Here is a 22,563-nt window from a genome sequence, read left to right as displayed (position 1 = left end):
GATATATTGGTTTATTAAGGAAGTCAAAAAGAGCATGCCTACAATATCTATACTATTTTTGGTGTTCTTGGGAGGCAAACATATATGCAAAATTTTCCAAGTGTGAATTTTTGTTAAAATGAGTTGCATTTTTGGGGCATGTAGTGTCAAAATAAGGGGTAAGGGTAGATACCCAAAAAATTGAAGCGGTTAAGAGTTGGATACGACCTTCGGTGATGGGAATGAAGAATTTTGTGTGACTCTGTTGTTATTATCGTCATTTTTCATAAAATATTTGCTTCAATTTCTACTCACTCGACCAATCTGATCAAAATGGAGGTATCATTTGAATGGACTAAGAACAATCAGGAGAGCTTCCAAAATCATAAGACTAATCTGACCACTCGCCTGTCCTAGAATTACTAGTTGAGAGTAAGGATTGTATCATTTATTGTGATGCTTCACATTCTGGTTTGGCTGATGTGTTGATGCAAGATAAGAATGTTATATCTTATGCGTCGCATCTATTGAAGGTGCATGAGAAGAATTTTCCCATTTATGATTTGGAGTTAGCGCTTGTGGTGTTCGGTCTTAAGATCTAGAGACATTATGTTTATGGTGTTAAGTGTTGATCATAGTAGTTTGCAGCATGTATTCACTGAAAGAGATTTAAATTTGAGACAACAAATATGGATGGAGTTACTCAAGGATTATGATGTGACCATTCAATACCATCCGGTAAGAAAAATGCAGTGAGCATGGGTATCTTAGCTTACTTTAATATAACTAAGATAACCTTGGCCAAGAAAAATTTAGAGGATCCTAGAACGAAGATTGCAATGGGTAAGTTCCAAGAAACCACTATTGATGGGAATGGTATACTCATCTATAAAGGTAGAATATAGTTGACGACTTGATTTAGAAATTATTGGCAGAGTCTCATGGTTCATGGTATTCCATTCATATGGGTGTCACCAAAATGTATAGAGATCTGAAACTAGTTTGTTAGTGTCTACACATGAGTCAAGACATCATGGAGTTAGTGGTGAAGTGTCAGAATTGTAAAGAAGTGAAGTATGAATATAAAAGGACTACGAGTATACTTCAAAGAATGCCAATTCAGGAGTTGAAGTGGGAATGAACAACCACAGATTTTGTTGTTGCTCTCGCAAAGACATCGAGGAAGTTTGATTCTATTTGGGTTGTGGTTGATAGATTGACTAAGTCAACCCATTTTATTTCAGTAGGTAGATTACAATACAGAACAACTAGCTAAAATCTATGTGAAGGAGATAGTGAGGTTCCATGGGGTTCCCCATTCTATTATCTTAGATCGTGGTATCCTTTTCACTTCAAAGTTTTGGAGGAAGTTGCATGTTAACTGGGCACACATCTCACTTTTAGTACAATCTTCAATCCCAGGTGTATGGACAATCGGAAAGGACTATTCAAATTTTGAAAGACATGTTGAGAGTTTGTGTGATTGACTTTGGAGGGCATTGGGATAAGTTCTTACCATTGTGTGAGTTCTCTTATAGTAATAGTTATCAGTCAAACATTGATATGACACCATTTGAGGAGTTATATGGAAGGGGATGTACATAACCCATAGGTTGGTTTGAGGCCATAGATGTGAAATCTTTGGGGGTCAATTTAGTGAAGGATACTAAATATAAGACGAGGAACACTCAAGCTAAACCTCTAGCCTCTCAGAGTAGACAAAAGAAATATGCAGATCATAAAGTGAGGAACATGGAATTTTAGACTAGCAAAAATATTCTCTTTAAAAGGTATTACCCATGAAAAGGGTGATGATATTCAGTAAGAAGGTTAAGTTGAGTCCACGATATATTGGTTCCTTCGAGGTTCTTGAATGTGTAGGACCGATGGCATATAGATTGGTGTTACCCCCTAATTTTTCTAGTGTACATCCCGTATTTAATGTGTCAATGTTTAATAAATATCACGGGAACGGTGACTATATCATTAAGTGGGATTCAATTATGCTAGAGAAATACCTCCAATATGAGAAGGAACCAATTTCTATTCTTGATTGTGATGTTCGTAAGTTGAGGAACAATGAAAATATGTCTATGAAGGTTAAATAGAAGCATCGGCTAGTCGATGAAGCTACTTGGGAGACTGAGAAGGACATGCAAGACAAGTATCCACAACTGTTCACTAATTCATGTACTACTTTGCTCTTTCCTTAGCTTACTTTTTCTATGCTTTGTCTGTCGGGGATGAGTGATGAGTAAATTGATATCTATTGTAACGACCGGGTTTTGTCATTATAGAAATGCCAACGAGGGAAAAATCGGGATTGGAAAAACTTTTTTTGTAGTCTTTGGATTTTCCTAACCTTGTCCAGATTAGGAGAAAACTGGAGTCATTGAGGTGTAGGGAAATCTGATAGCAATTGGGTGGAGTAACTATGATATTTATTACATGATTGGTTAGATAACTTGTAAACAAATTCGTATGACTTTACGCAATTGAATTTGAATAAGTAGATCTCCGAGAATCGATCTTAGCGTTAAGAGGAATTTTCTGAGTGTACTGGGTTGAGGGTATATTGTAAGATGTGGGAATTGAAATTCCCGTAGGATATTTCTATCCCAAAATCTAGTATTAAAGCGGCATGATGCTGCTACAACATCCATTTCACTGTGACGGATGAGACGAGACTTAAAAAATTGGAATTTTTCAAACAAGGAGTCCTTGGTCCTAAAGGAGCCACTACAACGAGATTTATACAGTTGCAATGGGATGGATGCCACTACAGCGGAAGGGACTTGATTTAATCATCTTTAAACCTCTAATTGACCTTATTTGACACTTTTTGACTTTTAAGGCTAAAGAACGAACAATAGGCTACTATAACTTTTTTTGCACCATTATTGAGGCTAATGGTATGCTTTTCACTCCCCGAATTCACTTTTCAATCCGTAGAACAAAACAGAATGGGTCAATATTGATGGGTATGATTTTTTGATTGAATACATGGTGTAAATTAACCCTAAATTGACTAGTTAGGATCATGGGTTCGATCTAGAGTTCTTAGAATTGTTAGTAATCCAAGTAATTAGTTATATTCTATTATTTCCCGTGTATTATCAATTTTTTGTAGACATTGAACAAGCAGAACAAACCTGGAAAGGGAAAGATCAAGTCTCTTAGGGTTCAAGCTTATTTTGAGGTAGGTGATGATTGTGATTCTTTGATTGTGTGATGTATGCTCGTTCAAGCTTTATTATGATATTTGTATGTGTATGCATGTTGTAATGTTGATCACACTTACTGTAAATGAGGTGTATGAATTGTTAATACCATGAAATCATGACTTAAATGTATGATCTTGATGATGTACTTATTATTGTAATTGTGGTGTGTGATTGAGGATTGGATTGCCACGTTCGAACAACCTAACTTGGATCGGGTTGACACCTTTTGACAAAAATATTGGATAAGATTTCCACGTTTCGGCTCAAAAATTTTGGATCGGGTTTCCACCTTCCGGCACAAGTGTGAGATTCGATTGCCACGTTAAGCAAGCTAACTGTTTGGGTTTGGGTTCCTTGAGAGGAACAATGATGTGGTGTAACATGTGAAATGTGTTGTTGATTCATTATGATTATGATGATATAGTATTTGATGATATATGCATGTGTTTATAATGTTGTTGACTAGTTTATATTGCACTAGTGGGGTAACCGTGTGCTCCTACTAGTACACAGTGGTTGATTACTGATTCTGCACTTGCTCTTATTTTTGTTGAGTACATGTCATATTTAAGTGGCTATTGATAGCCTTCACTTAGGAGATCAGTGATCATGACCAAATTCAAGGGTGATTCACTTCGTCCGGGTTGCCATGAGATTCTCTTTCGTCTAAGTCCACCCTTTCCGGACATAAACCTTTTGTTTATTTAGTTAAATAGTACAATAGTATTCTCCTGTTTAGACTTAGGTATCATTTAATGATTTTGGTACATTGACTGTCAGATCCTAGGTTTATCTTCAGCAAAATTTTAGTTGTTAGATCTTTTGTTCAGTAATGGATCATTGTTTTTAGTCATTTAACTTGCTTCGCTAAGTAAATGCTTAGTTTAGATTAAATGCTTTATTTGGATGGTAGTAGAGGTTCTACCATCGGATTGTAAGTGTGGGTACCAATCACGATGCTTTTGGGTCGTGACAATCAACCTAGTAAAAGTTCTCTAGTGGCTAGTTAAACTTGTTTAATTTATAAATTTTGCCAAGATTGAGGGGCTATATGTCATTTAATTAAAATTATTTGTATGGTCAACACACCTACCAAAAGAATTAGTCATTTTAATAGTTAAATTAAACTTTTTATATAACAAATTAGTTTTTTTGTGTCTCTTGATTGTTTTGTGTAAATAGGATAATTCTCAAATCATTGAAGAAATAATTAACACTATGACAAATCATATTGGTGGATTGATTGAAGAAATTTGTGTGATGTTGGTATATCACGGTACGAAGTTTGTTACTAAGATGACTGATTTGCTGGAGTCCAATGAATATAATGGTAACATCTCGTAAAATTTTTATAAAAATTATAACTTATGTTTTTATAAAACTAATTTTATATGGTTTTCCTCTTTTTGAATATTTAATTGATATGATGCTATTATGTCATATGTGATTTTAGTATCAATCCAATATTTGGTTTTGTTTATCTTGTAAATTTCGGATCTCTCTTTTTATTGTTGTCTTAACACTATTTCTATGCTTTTTTATATTCTTTTACTAGTTACAGAATTGAATTTTGTATGGTTATAAAAAATAAATTATATACTATAATTTATTCTATAAGCATGTCACTCACTCGACTAACTTCCTCCACAAATATTATGATTTTTAAAGGGGGAATGTGAAAAATAGATTTAAGTTAATTTAAATTATTTAATTAACTTACATTTGTATTTGACTTGGTTTTTTAGTAGAAAATAAGAGAAAATTGTTCTTTGTCAATTGACGTAGAGTGTCATAGAGTTAAAGAAAAAGATAAATTAAATCTCTCAAAATTAATTTTTAAGGTATAGATCTTTTTATTTTTACAATTCTATTTATTAACTTAGAAAATATAGATTCACTTCGAGTAATGGAGGCATAAGATTAGGATAAAATGGAGGGGAGGAAAGGAAAGGAGGAGAGAAGGACATGACAAGAGTTGATGTGACTATCCTTATCTTTTCCTCTTCTGTTTTTCCCCTCTTTCTTTTTCTCCTTTGTAATTTAACAATTTTTTTCTTTTAAAATAATTTATATAATTAGTTATAAATTATATTTATTTTATTTAAGGCTTCCTTTGAGCACATAGCACCTTAAATTTTAACATTTGGTTACTACATCCACTTTAATTTTGTAAGATAATAGATAATTTTTCAGAATTTTGAAAAAGAATTAGGTGAATGCTATATTTTTCTACTATACCAAAAATCATCATGGTATGATGAAATTATTGAACTATTTTTCCTCGTAAAAATATGAATACAACTGACAATTTTTAGTAGCCAAACTCCAACAATTTTAGGTGTTTTTTTAAAAAATAATGTTTAGTTCAAGTGTGTTATTATGGATTTCTCTGATTTTTGCATTTGGTTTCTCATATATTTTGTTATTATTGATTGATTCACTACTAAAAAAAGGCCAAAAAGAGACCTAAAAATGGAGACCTCAAAAATAGGTCAATAATAAGAGACCTCATGAGGTCGCTATTTAAATTAATATCTTTTAATTTTTTTTTAATGTAGAAGAGACCTCGTGAGGTCAATATAATGAATATTTTTTTTATCTGACTTATTTAAAAATTTTAAATTTTTAATTTAATTCTCATAAATTTGGAGACCTCATGAGGTCTCTAATTTTTTAACTATTCAATTAAATTAAATTATTATTTTTAATTTAACAAGTTGAGACCTCATGAGGTTTCTACTTGTTAAATTAAACATAATAATTTAAAATATTTAAAAATGTAGAGACCTCGTGAGGTCTCTTTTTGGCCTTTTTTTTGTAGTGATTGTTCCTCATATAAGGTGTATTAAATAATTTTGAAATGAATATTTTTGCAAGATACTCTTGTAGGAACCAATAGTATATATGAATAAAGCAAGTAACATTGTAGTACAAAAAAAAGTAACTTTATAATAGTCAAAATGATAGAAATAATAAGCTTTAATAAAAATCGTTTTCCACTTCTAGAAATATCTAAAGCTCACAGTGATTGCATCAATAATGAGTTAAGAGTTTCATGTCAGACACTAAGGGTAGAAGTATACCCTTATAATAATCATTTAATTACTATTATGATGGGGTAATATCTTTTCCTAGAATAGTATTTGTCAATTTGCAGCTCAGTATTCTTAATAATTCTACTCTTTTTTTTAGCTTATTTCTTTTAGACATTTGTACTTTTATTACCATTTATAAATATTGTTCTAAATCAATTAGAAAATAATATTAACATATATGAGATAAGTAATAACACATGATCTATACGCTGCTTTCAATTAATATATTTGAATCAATTAAATTAGTTATCCTATTGATCTAAAAACATAAAAGATCATTTCTAGGGCAATAGATACATAAGCTGAGAATATTAGAGTATATTGATACATCCATTACAATATTTTGCTAAATATTCAAATCTTTTAGTTACATATTCATGTAACACAATAATCTGAGAAACTTTATCTTATTATATCATGCATCAATAGTTTTTGATCATTTTAGTGATTATTTGTTTTTGACAAGCCATTAGATAAATTAGAATAAATAACAATACACTCTATAGGATGTTGATATTCCATATAATCAAATTATTTGGCCTAAAATTATATTATTTAGAATTGTTTTATGTGAAGCTGACTAATTATATTTCACACATTGATTATAATATAAGTTGATCAATATATGGAATTGAATAAGCTAATAAATTGTTGAAATATCACATGAAACTTCATAATTGAACATAAATGAAAAACAAACATATCCTAATGATTATAAATGTGTATATATGCTTTTCATGATCTTCACTGACTTAAAAAATGCATGGATATATCCAATTACAACAATTGATAGGGTACCAGTGGAAAAGTAAATTCTCTCAAAACGAAAGGAAACAGTTGATGTGATAATAATCAATATCCATTTCCTGGATTTGCTTTGTTTTAAACTCTTTGAAATAAACTTTTGCCTTAGATGTTGTCCCTCTCAAAGTATTTATGCTATCTTTCATCTTATTGTTATAGTGGATAAGGTCATTGATTTTAGTTAATGCACTACAAGTAAATAATCATATGGGAAATTCAGTATTAATTTGTTGTAAATTTTCTTAGCTAAATGAATTTAATATAAGTCATCATCAAATAGGATTAGGGATGAATTTTTACTGTTCAACAATAAGAGTTATTTGTTGTTAAATCATTGATTAAGTATAATAAAACTAATTATTTTGTTAAGAACTGTTACAATCAATAAAGTCCGTCAATATACATGAAATTAACTAGTCACATATTTTAAGATGGATATTACATGGTTATCTTTTATGATTTTTATGATTTTATTGTTATTGTTGTTAAAGTTAGTTATGTTAATAAATACACTTAAAAAAAATTAACTATGAAATCATCACTAAATAGTCCAATATACCTAAAATAATTTTTGATAGACTGTCCTTAAATGAAATAAGTACAGATTTTTGTTGTTTACAAATAGAAAAATACAATGCCAATCTTAGTCTTTTGTTTAGTGATATAATATATAATTGTTTTGTCACAATATTATTGTTACAATATATAAAATCCAATTATATGCATAAAATTAACTATTAGCATGATGTATGATATAATTTAATTTTACTTGCAAATTTTTCAAAGTAATTGTGCATTTGCAAATTTTATTGCATAGAATGGACCATGGATCTTCGTGCAAAATTCAAGGAAGCTATACAACAACTTAGTGAAAGACGGAGTTTATCTCGTTAGTTATGTTTCTCTAAAATTAGTTTCTATATATGTTGTTAAATGAATATTGATTTTAATATTTGTATCTAATCTTTGTTAAAATTGTTTTGAGTTAAGGTATGTTGATTATTTTATTTACATGTACCTCAAATTTATCTAGGAATATTATGGTAGTGATTAAATTAAAGTTACATTCTGATGGATCATGTAGGTTGCTTACCAAAAACGATTCTCGAGATATTGAATATGTCAGGTTTTACAAGGATGGAAGTTGCCAGTTATCTACATATACGTTCTTAAATAGATGAAAGGATCTGCACACAAATAGCTGTGTAGATTTATTATTTATATTTTTCTAGTCAATATATCTTAATAATACATTTATTATATTTATTTATACATATTATATATTCGTAAGCTATTTTCAATTGAATTAGTTGAATGGACAGATATTAACTTTGAAATATTTTTATTGGTAAATTGTGTCGTATGTGTGTGTGTTGGGAATTTGTTTGGCCATAATATATTGTTTTATCAAATTATTTTACTATACTATTGATTACTATTTTAAAATAAGACATAAGCTTGGAAGGAATTGAAAGAACATACTTCGATCAACTGAACTCAACTCATTTAATTATAAAGCAATAATATTAAAGCAATATAAAGAAAAACTTATAAAACATGGATAACAACTCTATTTACTGAGAAACACAATAGTAACTCAGTTTATATGCATATATACAATGTAAACTGTGTTTGTATGTGAAAATACAAGTAATGTTTGTTCATATAAGAATGAAATATATAAATGTGGGAGTTTCTCTAACAGGCAACAATCACTAAGACTTATGAGATGATACAACATTTTGCCTCACACTGCTAAGATCGTGCTATACCTCGTAGGGGGGGGGGGTAGAACCTACCTATTATGTCGATCCACTAAGATATGCTTAAAAGCGTTAAAGAATCATCTAAAAATTGTAACCGTTTTTTGCCCACAGTGGTTACATGGTTTATGAGTCTGTAAGTTGTCTGAAATCTTCCCTTATCTGTGCTCAATACTACTCCCAAAAATGTACTAGATCATATGTTTAAAAACATTACTCTTTCTATGATTTGAGATAATTTCTCAAAAACAATCAAAAAGGTTCTCTTGCAAAACCGTGTTTCCTTTCCTGCTTAATTTTGAAAGAATTTTTTTTATCAAAATTATCTCAAAGGCTCTTTAGAAATTGGTGTTTCCTTTCTTGTTTAAATCTGAAAACATTTACTCGTTGGAATACATAGTCCCTATATAATCTTTTGAAGAAATAAATTTCACTCTTTACTCTTTACTTAACTCAAAACATGTAATGACCGGGTTCAATCATTATAGAAATGCCAATGGAGAAAAATTGGGGTTAGAAAAATATTTTAGTAGTAATTAGATTTTCCCAACCTTATCCAAATTTTGAGGAAATCAGAGTCTTTAAGGTGTAGGTAAATCTGGTAACAATCAAGCGACTTATTTATGAATTTGATTACAAGAGGTGTTAGATAACTCATTAGCAAACCATTATGAATTTACAAATTTGAATTTGAGTGAGTAAATATCCGTAAATCAATTTTAGCGTACAAGGTATTTTCTGAGTGTCTTGAGTTAGACGTGTGTTGTGAAATGGACTTTTGGAAATTCTAGAAGCAGCTCCCTTTTCCAAGAATCCCGCCATGGTGGGGGATTCTTCCACCCTGGCACCGCCGCTGTGGCGGGATGGGGGCAACTGTGGTAGGTAGGACACAAGTTAAAGTCATCAATAAACCCCTACACGATCCTATTTGTCACTTTTTGTCTTTTTGAGCTAAGGAATGACTGCAGACAATTTCTATTAATTTTTCACCATTCTTGAGGCTAAATGTAAGTTTTTCATCCCCAAATTCTTATTTTGATCCGTAAAATGTAAAAGAATGGGTTATAAAGGACGGAAAAAAAGTTTTGTTATGGATTATATGGTGGAGACAACACTAAATTTGTTAGTTAGGATCATGGGTTTGATAGAGGATTCATATAATTTTTAGTAATCCGGGTAGTTAGCGATTGTTTGTTGATTCCCATACTTTTAATGATTGTTGTACAACAAGAACCAACGGAACGAATCCGGAAGGTAAGGATCAAGTTTCTTAGGGTTTTTGTCACACCTCAAATTCCATTACGATGGATAGGCACCTGATGCCCTAAGGGCCCGAGAGAACCAATCTGAAATCTGTTCTTACTATGAAAATAACTATAATAATCGTGATAAGTTCAAAAAGGACGCAGTGACAAAAACCAACATAAGTAGACCCAAAAATTTATGTACAGGACTTGGTCGTTGAGGCCACAACTCCTAAGACACAACTGAACCATGTACATACGTCTACAAAGCCTCTATAAGATAGAAGACCTAGAGTAGGTCGGGACAGCCCCCACCTTACCTTAACTACTATACAATACCTAAATAAATTTACCAAGGACTCTATAAAGATCTTAATCAACATGGAGCTCACCAAATGTATGTGTGTGCCGTATTCTCCTATTGAGGAGGTCTACTAGATGGAGTACATGTGCATGCAGCGTCACCAACAAGGGACGTCTGTACAAAAAATGTACTGAATATGTAAGGAAATATAACATATGTAATACGAGGCTCAAATGATATCAGGTATCAATATATGAGTGCATAGATCAGGAGAGAAAACCACATTTGCTTACTCTTGTGAGATCATGTAAGTTACATTGTTTTCTTTACTTTTTTGTCTGTTATAATCTTTGTAGGGCATGCGATATAAGTGATCAGCTGATCAGTGGTAGAAGAGGATGACCCATACTTTGCATATTAACCCCTAGGATGCGGTCCTCTTAATCACACAATTAGGGATCGGCCCAAGCTAGGCTTTCGCCCCTGAGGTGCCACCTTTCTATACCAATAGGAATCGGCCTATGCTAGGATATTGAGCTTCAACCCTTATGTACCAGTTGGGATCAACCCATGCTGGTCTTTCTTCCCTAGGCTACCAAACGTAATTATATAGATTTGTTCATTTTGATTCTTTAATCTTTGAAAATGTTGTTTATCAGTTCATTACTCTTTTAGGATTGTTATTTGGATAATTGTAACTCTTTTGAGATGTTATTTTGGTGGTCATAATCATTTTGGAGATATGGAAGTACGACCAGTAATAGAAGACATGAAAATAATACTTCAAGGCAATAATAATGCGATAATGAGCTATGTAACATCAACACATTACTTTAAGAGCTTGATGATACAATTGACTTCAAACAACAAAGATGAGGATTTACCAGACTTGCTTTTGCAAATACCATTTCTATGCCAGTACATGGGGGGGGGGGGGATAATTACACATGTATAAAAAAGTGAACATATAATGAAGTAGTTCTATACACTACTGAGAGGAGGAAATATTGTTAGCTTTTTGGAGATAGTACGCTGCAACTATGTTTCCTTTTCTAGGAATAGAACTTATGAGATTCACTTCATTGGTATTAATTGCAAGTATCAAATTTCATGCCAAAGGCTTATCGAATCGAATATCCTTACATACCTTATCCTCTAACCAATATAACTATCATAATTCAGCCTCCACTTTTAGATTTAATCTGCAATTTAAGTGATGGTAAAACCGTGAGCCTAGTAAAACAATAGCTAACTTTGACAGATAATGAACCCATTCAGCCTTAGCATAATGTATATCACCACACCCTTATTCTATGTCCAACATATACATTATATATCCTTTCCCCAAGATCAACCAAGGTGCACCAACAATAATACATATAGAACAACCCCAAATATTCTATATCATACACAAGGAAGACAAAAAAAATGTGGCAGTCACCTTACCTCAATTTCTGCAAGTTCTCCTTATAACTTGAATTCTTCTAGAACTTCAACTTCCCTTCACACTTAAACCAAAGAAGATGAAAAAGGTCTCTTAATAACTAATGAAGTGAGCATTAGCTTCTTGAAATTTTCTGCTTTTGTATTTATACATGAGCATGAATAACAAGTTTTTGTAATCATCCATGGGAGAATTAAGCAAGATCCAAGTGTTTTCACTTACCTTGGTTTGCAGATATAAGGGTTTTTGAAGAAACTAGAACTACTTAAAACTGTTGTTTTAATCTTGAATAAAAGAGAGAGAGAGAGAGAGAGAGCGAGCGAGCGAGAGAGAGAGCTGGAGATAATTCAAAATATTATGTGTTAAAATGGGTGAAGAATATCTGCTTATATTGGATATGTATGGAGTTTTATTGACCACAAAAATACCCTCTAGAACCTCTTTTTTTTGGGTCCATTTTCAGCCACTAATTGGTCAAGTAGGTGATTGCATATGCTTATGCACATCAAGTAGCTCAAAAGGTCAAACTAGGTGATGCACCTACTTGCTTTCACTTGGGCTTTATCTATATTGGGCCTTGATAGATTTGGCTTCTGGGATTTCTTTCATATTTATTTTCTTTTGATAGGTTTGGACTTCAATTGAGACCATTACTATAATTCTAAAGCTGGTCCATCAAGCTTGGGACCTTTAACAATATCCATATAGCTTAAGTAGGTGATGCAACTGCTAGCTTAATAATGTCAAGCAACCAAGTCAATTATTTTATTTTATTTTATGAATATTACATCCTTTTGCTTCAACTTGTAACTTAACTTTCAAATTTTAAGCTCAATTACCACCTTACTATCTCTAGTTTAAATACATCTGGCGGGGTCAACTTACAGTAAACACGCTGAAACGTGCATGACATAATACATCACTTTCCGCATATAAGGAACATGGTCCCTCACCTATACTATAAGGCCTGGAGTATCACAAAAATAGATTAAGCATATGCGTAAGACGTGCTGTTACATCCCCCCCTTAAATTATTTGTCCTCGAATGTTACCATAGTTATCCAGCCCAAATAGATTCAAGCCTAAGTTAGTACTACTATTAATCACATAATACATATAGACGTATACTTACTTGTTGGCATATAAACTAAGCATTTTCATCTTTTTCTTCGATCTGAAAAAGATGAGGATACTTCAATTTCATTGCTTCATTCGCTTCCCATATAACTTCTTCTACTTGTTGGTTCTTCCATAACACTTTTACAGAAACTACTTCTTTATTTTTTAACTCCCTAACTTGTCGATCAAGAATAGCAATGGGTACTTTTTCTTAAGTGAGGTTCCCGTAACCTGTACATCTTCAGTAGGAGTAATACCAGATAGGTCACCTACGCGTTTTCATAGCATTGAGACATGAAACACCGGATGAACTGATGAAAGGTCTTGTGGTAGATCTAACTAATAGGCTACTTGGCCGAATTTTCGAATAATCTTATATGGCTCTATATAGCGTGGACTAAAATTTCCCTTTTTACCAAACCTTATTACCTCTTTCGTTGGAGACACCTTTAAGAACACCCAATCTACTAAAGAAAATTCTAGTACTCTCCTTCTAATATACACATATAATTTATGTCGACTTTGAGATGTTTCTAGACGCTGCTGTATCACTTTCATTTTTTCCATTGCTTGAAGGACAAGATTTTACCCAAATAAGACAGTTTCACCTATTCCGAACCAGCCAATTGGTGATCTACACTTTCGACCATATAAGGCTTCATATGGTTCTATTTTGATGCTCAAATGGTAGCTATTGTTATATTCAAATTCAATAAGTGGTAGGTGATCATCCCAGTTACACTTGAAATCTAATATAAATCTCACAACATATCCTCAAGTTTCTGAATTGTACATTATGCCTGGCCATCCTTTTGAGGGTGAAAGGGTGTACTTAAATTCACTTATGTTCCAAAACTCTTCTGAAACAACTTCCAAATTTTTTTTGAGATCCTTTATAAGATATTACAGAGATTGACACTCCATGTAGTCGAACTATCTCTTTAATGTACAACCTCGCATACTCTTCAGTTGTTTAAGTAGTCTTCACCGGCAAGAAGTGCGCTGCTTTGGTGAGTCTATTGATTATTACCCATATGTAGTCAAACTTCCAGAATGAGCAAGTAAAACCAGTGACAATATCCATGTTGATCATGTCCCATTTCTAAATTGAATTTTCTATATGCTGCATATAACCTCCAGGCCTCTGGTGTTCTACTTTTACCTATTGACAATTTGGACACTGAGCCATGAATTCTACAATGCCCATCTTTATGTCCCCCCACCAATACATTTCTTTCAAGTCATGATACATTTTAGTTGACCCCGGATGAACAGAGTATCTTGAATGCTGTGCTTCCATCATGATCCTCTTTCTTAGTTCATCTATATTAGGTACACACAATCTTTTTGACATAAAAGTACTCCCTCTTGCGAAAGGTCAAATAAATTTGTCATACCATGTTTTACATTCTCCTTAAGCTGTAAAAGAACAGGATCAGTATACTGCTTGTCTTTCACTTCTACTACTAATGAGGATTCTGCTGCATTTTGCACAATAACCCCTCCATCTTGAGATTCAAGAAGGCAAACCCCCAAACTAGCTAGTTGGAATAAATGCTTAGTATTTCTTGTCGTTCCACAGACTGCCCAAAAATACTTGCTAGTATTTTACGGCTTAAAACATTATCTACTACATTTGCCTTTCCAGGATGATACAAGATATCAATATCATAATCTTTAAATAGCTCCAGCCACCTTCGTTCCCTTAGATTTAAGTCCTTTTGCTTAAATATATATTGCAAACTCTTGTCTTCAGTGTATATGTCAACATAAACTCCATACAAGTAGTGGCACCATATCTTAAAAGCAAACACAACTGCTGCTAGCTCTAGATCATGGGTTGGATAATTTTTCTCATGTAGCCATAGCTGCCTTGATCCATTAGCTATAACTTTACCATGCTGCATCAACACAACCTAATCCCACTCCAGAAGCATCACAATACACTGCATAACCTTCTGTGCCTTCTGGAAGTACCAATACAGGTGTAGAAGTTAATTTACTCTTTAGCTCTTTGAAGCTTCTTTCACATTCATCAATCCACTGAAACTTGGTTTCATTGTATGTTAGATTTGTTAAGGGTGCAACATTGGAAGAGAATCCTTCAATGAACCTTCTGTAATAACATGCCAATCCAAGAAAACTACAGATTTCCATAGGAGTTGTAGGTCTTGGTCTATTTTTCACAACTTCTGTCTTATGGTTATCAACCTTTATTCCTTCGTTAGATACAATATGACCTAAGATTGCCACACATTTAACCCAGAACTCACATTTAGAGAACTTCACATACAATTTACAATCACGAAGAATTTGTAAAATGTGCCGCAAGTGGTTATGATGATCCTCTTACGATCTTGAATACACCAAAATTTCATTTATGAACACTATCACGAACACATCTAAAAATGTCTTGAACACCCTATTCATAAAATCTATAAAAGTTATTGCATTTGTTAGCCCGAATGACATGACTGAGAACTTAAAATGACCATACCGCGTTCGGAAAGCTGTCTTAGGTATATATTTTTCCTTGACCCTCACTTGGTGATAACCCTACCTCAGGTCGATCTTTGAAAAAAAACCTAGCACCTTGTAACTGATCAAACAAATCATCAATTCTAGATAGGGGATATTTGTTCTTAATTGTTACCTCATTCAACTACCATAGTCGATATATATTCTTAACAATCCATCTTTCTTGTGTACAAGTAAATCTGGTACTCCCTATGGAGACATACTAGGCCTTATGAATCCTTTTTCTTATAAGTCTTTTAATTGCTCCTTCAACTCCCTAGTTCTAAAGAAGCCACTCTATAAGGAGGAATTGAGATAGGTTGAGTATCTGGAAGCATATCAATACCAAACTCTGCTTCTCGTTCTGGAGGCAGACCTGGAAGATCCTCAAGAAACACATCTAGAAATTCATTTACAGTGGAACAGATTGAAGGGTTGGTGGCTCTATATCTAAATTTTTCACTCTGACCAGGTGACATATGTATCCTTTGGAAATCATCTTCTTTGCCTAAAGATAAGAAATAAATTTACCTCTTGGAGCCCAATATTACCTTTCCATTCGAGGACTACCTCTTTTGGAAACTGGAAATGCACTATCTTAGATCGGCAATCTACCGTGGCATAAAAAGAAGATAACCAATCCATACCCAGTATGACATCAAAATCTACCATGTCTAGATCAACAAGGTTAGACAATGTATCGCGATCACAAACAGTTATAATGCAATTACGATAAACTCTTCTAGCTATAATAGACTCATTAATCGGTTTAGACACTTCAAATTGCTTCACCAATAATTCTGGTGTTCTTTTGAACTTTCCAGCAATCAATGGTGTAGCATATGATTGTGTATACTCTGGATCAATTAATGCATATACAATATGTGAAAAGATGGACAACGAACTTGTGACCATATGTGGGCGAGGCTTCTGAATTTTGTTGATCCCTTAGTGCATATGTGCGATTCTGACCTTCACTAGAACTAGATGCTCCCCTGTATCCTCTACCACAAACTGTGGGCATATGTATCCCCCTACCCAAATAAGGTGTTGATGAGTTTGATGCAAAAACTTATCTAGTTGGGTGTGCAATGCCACCCACGCCCCTATGAGGGTAGTTACTCATCATATGTCCTGGTGTGCCACACCAAAAACAAACATCTGTCCCAAACCTCCATTCCCCTAGATGATTCCTCCCACAATATTTACAAGGATGTCGAAGAGGACTTGATTGGCTCATAATTCCCTACTCTTGATGACCCACTATTTGTGAGCCTTGTCTTTCACTTCTTTGCCCAAACTGATTGCCCCTAAACCGTTGAAACTATGCTAGAGAACTAGCTGCAGAGCAGAAAAATTATGGCCTAGGTGGTCTGTTAGAGAATCGAGGCCTAAACTAACCTTGGGATGGTATAAACTGCCCCATGGATTTGGACCTTTTATAATGCCCTGTTTTAAACTCTTGTGCCCTTCTTCTTTGCCTTTGATCCTCCAACTTTTGCGCAAAGGCCTGCATCCTTACTATGTCCATGTCTTTATTCAATGAAGCAATGGTATAGTCTCTAACTAAATATGGGTATAATCTATCCACATATAGATGAACTCTATCCTCCATGGTAGCTACTACATTAGGAGCATATCTGGCCACTAAATTGAATTTGAGACTGTACTCTCTCACGCTCATACCTCATGGAGGAGATTTAAGAACTGATCCGCATGGGACTCTCGGATCTCTAATAGAGATAATGGTCAAGAAATGACTTTTTGAACTCTTTCCATGTAGCTGAAGGTGCATCCGTTCTCCTAGATTGCTTCCAAGCTTCATATCACAATATAGCCACACTCTTTAATCTATGTGCTGCTAGCTCAAGTGATTCTTTACCACCTACATGCATAATATAAAGTGCATTTGATTTAATCTATAAAGTGTTGCAGATTTTCATTAGGATCTGACGGGCGGAATTATGGAGGGTCCAAGTTAAGAAAATCACGTATCCATGTTCTAGCTGCTCTATCTACAACACAAGTACCTGCAACTAGGCTATCTTGCCTTTGGCCATAACCAACATCTATCAAGTCAATAATTGGACTACATTGCCAAAATCTTGCTCGGTATCATTAATAGGGGGTTCCTGAGGTTCATCTTCCCTCCTTAGTTCTTCAGAAGATGGAGGCGTCGGGGAAGTCTGTGATAGAGACTTATGTTGATCCCTACTTTGAAAAGCTTGACTTGGTAGTGGTTGGCTGGTCCTTTCTTGGGCAGCCACATCTACTCTTTTACCATTACTTTTACTCCTTCTCATAATCGACATCTTTGCTATGATGAAACAATTTACAAATTAGATATGAATCACCTATAACATTGGCTTTGTTGCACGATCTAAGAAATGAAAGAAATGAGACAACTCCTACAAATCCCTTAGCCTCCTCTTTATAGAGGTGGTGCACGACACATCCACAAGCAAGACTCTACACAGACACACCTTTGTAGACTCCCTAGGATAGACCTGCTCTGATACCACTTTTGTCATGCCTCAAATCCCATTAAGATGGACAGGCACCCGATGCCCTAAGGGACCGAGAGAACCAATCTAAAATATGTTCTTACTATGCATATAACTATAACAAGCGTGACAAGTTCACAAAGTACGCAACGATAAAAACAAACATAAGTAGACCTAAAAATTTATATACAAGACTTGGCCATTGAGGCCAAAACCTCCTTAAGACACAACTGAACTATGCACATACGTCTACAAAGCCTCAAAAAAGACAGAAGACCTAAAGTAGGTCGGGACAAACCCCAACTTACCTTAACTACGATACAATACCTAAATAAATTTACCAAGGACTTAGTAAAGATCTTAATCAACATGGAGCTCACCATAAGTATGTGAGTGTCATATGCTCCGATTGAGGAGGTCTACTAGTTGGAGTACATGTGCATGCAGCGTCACCAGCAAGGGACGTCTGTACAAAAAAATGTACTGAATATGTAAGGCGATATAACATATGTAATATGAGGGCTCAAATGAAATCAAGTATCAACATATGAGTGCATAGATCAGGAGAGAAGACCACCTTTGCTTACTCTTGTGAGATCACGTAAGTTACATTGTTTTCTTTACTTTTTTGTATGTTGTAATCTTTGTAGCGCATGTGATACAAGTGACTAGCTGATCAGTGGTAGAATAGGATGACACATGCTAAGCATATTAACTCCTGGGATGAGGTCCTCATAATTACACCATTTGGGATCGGCCCATGCTAGACTTTTGCCCCTGAGGTGCCACCTTTTTTATGCCGATAGGAATCGGCCCATGCTAGGATTTTGCCCCTGAGCTGCCACCCTTATGTACCAATTGGGATCGACCCATGCCGGGTTTTCGCCCCTGGGATGCCACCCGTAATTATATTGATTTCTTCACTTAGATTCTTTAATCCTTGAGATTGTTGTTATTAGTTCATAACTCTTTCAGGATTGTTCTTTGGATAATTGTAACTCTTTTGAGATGTTATTTTGGTGGTCATAATCATTTTGGAGATATGGAAGTACGACCAGTTTTAGAAGACTTGAAAATAATACTTCTAGGAAATAACAATGAGATAAGGAGCTATGTAACATCAACACATTACTTTAAGAGCTTAAATGAAACAATTGACTTCAAACAATGATGAAGAGGATTCACTAAACTTGCTTTTGCAAATACCATTTCTATACAAGCATTTGGGGGGATAATTACACAAGAATAAAATAGTGAATGTACAATGAAGTAGGTCTATGCACTACGGAGAGGGGGAAATATTTTTAGCTATTTGGAGATAATACGCTGCCACTATGTTTCCTTTTCTAGGAATAAAACTTATGAGATTCACTTCATTTTTATTAGTCGCAAGTATCAGATTTCATGCCAAAGACATATAAAATCGAATAGCCTTACATACCTTATCCTCTAACTGATATAAGTATCACGATTAAACCTGCCCTTTTCAATTTTAATCTACAAATAAAATAATGGTAAACTAAACTTAGCAGCTATCACACCGTGAGCCTCGTAAAATAGTAGCTAACTTTGATAGACAATGAATGCATCCAGCCCTTAACATAATGTATATTACCACACCTTCATCCTATGTCCAACACATACATTATATATCCTTTCCCCCAGATCAACCAAGCTGCACAAACAATAATACATATAGAAAAGCCCCAAATATTCTTTATCAAACAACCAATTATTGAATTCACCACCCCTTGAGTTCTTCATTACAACGCCCCTAATTACTCACTCAAACCCATACACAAGGAACCTAACCTCAATTTCTGCAACTTCTCGTTATAACTTGAATTCTTTTAGAACTTCAACTTCCCTTTACACTTAAACAAATAACTACGGAAGTGAGCATTAGCTTCTTGAAATTTTCTGCTTTTGTATTTATACTTGAGCATGAATAACATTTTTTTCTATTCATCCATGGAGAATTAAGCAAGATCCAAGTGTTTTCACTCACCTTGGTTTGCAGATATGAGGGTTTCTGGAAGAACCCTAGAATAACTAAAAACTATTATTTTAATCTAGAAGAGAAAAGAGAGAGTTGGAGATAATTCTCAATATTATGTGTTAAAATGGGTGAAGAATATCTGCTCATATTGAATATATATGGAGCTTTATTGACCACATAAATATCCTCTAGAACCTCCTTTTTTTGGGGTCCATTTTCAGCCACTAATTGGTCAAGAATGTAATGCACTTGCTTATTCACATCAAGCAGCTCAAAAGATCAAACTAGGTGATGCACCTACATGCTTTCACTTGGTCTTTATCTATATTGGGCCTTGTCAGACCTGGCTGCTGGGCTTTCTTTCATATTTTTTTTCTTTTAATAGGTTTGGGCTTTAGGTGAGCCCACTACTATAATTCTTAAGCTGGTCTGTCAAGCTTGGGCCCTTTAACATTACCCATATAGCTCAAGTAGGTGATGCAGTTGCTAGCTTAATAAATCCAAGCAAGCAACTCAATTATTTTATTTCATTTTATAATATTACATCCTTTTGATCCAACTTAGAACTTACCTTTTAAATTGAAAGCTCAATTACCACTTTACTATCTCTAGTTTAAATACATCGGGCGGAGTCAACTTACAGTAGTCACATTGAAACGTGCATGGCATGATACATAACTTTACGGCTAGTTTAAACTAACACTAATCATATGAGAAACATGGTCCCTTACCTATACTATAAGGCTAGTAGTATCACAAGAATAGAACAAGCATATGCGTAAGACAGGCTGTTACAATTACAATCTTGTTTCGAGATGTATGTGAGTCTATGTTTGTGTGATCCATGCATGTTCTTACTTCATTGTGATACTTGTAGATGTATGAATGTTATAATATTGATCACACTTATTGTAAATGAGATATATGATTGATGTTGTCATGAAATTATGATGTAAATGTATGATCTTGATAATATACTTGTGATTATGACCGTGATGTGTGCTTGGGGATCAGATTGTCACATTTCGGCAAGCTTACTTGGATTGGGTTGTCACGTTCCGGAATAACTTTGGGATCAGATTTCTATGTTCCACAAATCTAACTTGAATCGGTTACCGCGTTTCGGCATAAAAATGGGGTTAGATTGCCACACAAGCTAATATTTTGGGTTTTTTTTGTTCCTTGAGGCCCAATGATGTGATGATAATTGTGAAATGTATTCTTGATTTTCCATGTTGATCATGTTGTATATGTTGATATATATGCATGTGATTATAATGATGTTTACTTGTTTATGTTATACAAGTGGGATATCCATGTGATCTAACCGGTACATAATGGTTGTGTACTGATTCTACACTTGCTCTAATTGTTTTTGAGTACAAGCATATTCAAGCGGCTATTGATAGACCTCTGTTAAGAGATTACTCATAGTTTCTCCGATTGAAGGGTAAGTCAATTCTTCCTGGCTGCCATGCGATTCTCTTTCATTTATGTCCACCATTTCATGTCTTAGACATATTTTCTAGATGGATGGGTAGTTCATTAGTTTGGGGATGTATCCTTTCTTGTTGGATACTTTGGTACATTGACTTTAAGATTCTATATGTTTAAAATTCCCTATTGGTTAGTTAATTAACTTCCTTCTGTAACTTAATTGCCATAATTTTAGTTTAGTTACTTGCTTTTGGTTGCATAATGGTTCTTCAACCAGAGGATAGAGTGGGTGACTATTACAATGGTTTGGGTCGTGACAAAACTAAAGTCTTAAAACAAGTTTAATGCAATTGAGAAAGACTTTCGAAAAGACCCTAAAAACTCTCTAGACTTGGCCTTAGCTTTCCTTAAATTTGAATTTATGGATTCAATGTTATGATTCATGTTTATAGGTGATTTGTATATGTTTAGATGTCATTTATAATATTTAAAATCGACATGAAGTGTAAGTACACTTTAAAAGAACTAAGACTGGCTGAATGATGAAAAACGGGTATGGGCAGACTACCAGGGTACACTGTTGGCATGGGGCGCAAGACCTTAAAGTTTAGAGGGTGCTTATTGGCGCAGTGCTGGCATGCCGTGCCAGCCATACAGGCCTATCAATGGCATGTCGTGCCAGCTCGACCCCAAGTAAACCGGACAAATTTTTCTTCTTGTTTTCTTGTCTTAACTCAACCAATTTCTATTGTTTTTCTCAATTTAATTTTAGATTTAGATACCCAATATATCTACATAAGAATCTACTCAAACACAACCGTAAAATCAACATGATTTACTCAAGAACTCATCAATCTCATTGTCAATTTAAGAACACAAATAAAAAACATTAACCTTTTACTTTCTAGAATGAATTCAATGCTAAAATTAACATAATTGGTGTGTGGGTGAATGAAACCAATGCTATGTGAACTCAAATACCTCGTAGGATTGTATCCTTTGTAAAATCCGAAAGCAATTCACCAACGAATTGACGAATCTTAACCTTTCTCCTCTGTTCTCCTCTTGAGTTCTTTTCTGTAAAACCCTAGAACAATTTTGAGTGCGCAAACTAAACCAATTCAGTTTAG

The sequence above is a fragment of the Solanum lycopersicum genome, chromosome 1, assembly GCF_036512215.1.
Source record: "Solanum lycopersicum chromosome 1, SLM_r2.1".
NCBI classification, from domain to species: domain Eukaryota; kingdom Viridiplantae; phylum Streptophyta; class Magnoliopsida; order Solanales; family Solanaceae; genus Solanum; species Solanum lycopersicum.
This window is presented reverse-complemented; position numbering follows the sequence as displayed.